Genomic DNA, 849 nt, shown 5'->3' with positions numbered 1-849 from the left:
AGATCTCAACGGAAGGCAATCAAATGTTGCAAACATGCCAGTTAGATAACCTCAGTTGAGCAAACATTCATTCTTACATTCACAGGAATTTTCTCTGTGTAAGAGCTGCCCTGTGATAGTGGAGGTTTGCTAGCCCTAGCACTATTACAGGCACTTTTTATTGGTAAACTAACACAGATGCCACCAGCAATGGGTTGCTTGAAAGTCACCCAAAGTGCTGTTTTTTAGGAGCTCTCTCCTGGAATTCTGAGCCTTCAGTTCACTTTTTTTCTTATCTAACTGTCCTACAGCTGGGCAGCTCACATTTGTCTGTCTGGTGCCTGTATTTATCACTAATTGTTTATGAAGCCAGTTCTCTAATCAGGCCATCTGAATGAGTTGCACTTCTCAAAGAACAGAGAGAGGCTTAATCTGGATCTGAAACTTGGGACTGGCTTCCTTTCAGAAACTGCAAGTTTGGGTTTTTTTTTAAAGTTTAGGTGACAGACCTCTAGGCAGTAAAAGCTCTGTTCTTACAAGGAAGTGAAAATAATGCTCAGTTGTCAGATTCATGGGAATTGCTCTGGAATGCTCTGTATGCTGCTGTTCATTCCCTGCTTGCTATAATCCTCTTTGTACCCTGTCAAAGTGCATTGCAGCTGCAAGCTTTCTAGCCCAAGCCTGGTTAGAACCTGCTAGAGAAGATAATGTGGCACTGTGGTGTTAAACTTGCTCCCTTCAGCTTCTACATTCTGCTTTGATTGCATTAACACTGAAAATCTTCTCTAACTTTGAATTCCCCTATAACTAAGCCTAGAAATGGTACCTTTATGCCTAAGCAAACATTTTGTTTGTTTTTTTTTTTTAAAG

The 849-nt window shown here is 40.8% G+C and overlaps 1 protein-coding gene across 1 annotated transcript in view; it reads left to right on the top strand.

Moving 5' to 3' along the window:
• The window catches only part of B4GALT3 (UDP-Gal:betaGlcNAc beta 1,4- galactosyltransferase, polypeptide 3), a 14242-nt gene that overhangs the window by 11680 nt on the left and 1713 nt on the right, over positions 1 to 849 (top strand). The window lies entirely within an intron of this gene.

This window comes from Pygoscelis adeliae, unplaced genomic scaffold (genome assembly GCF_000699105.1).
Source record: "Pygoscelis adeliae isolate BGI_AS28 unplaced genomic scaffold, ASM69910v1 Scaffold120, whole genome shotgun sequence".
Classification (NCBI taxonomy): Eukaryota; Metazoa; Chordata; class Aves; order Sphenisciformes; family Spheniscidae; genus Pygoscelis; species Pygoscelis adeliae.
This window is presented reverse-complemented; position numbering and strand designations above follow the sequence as displayed.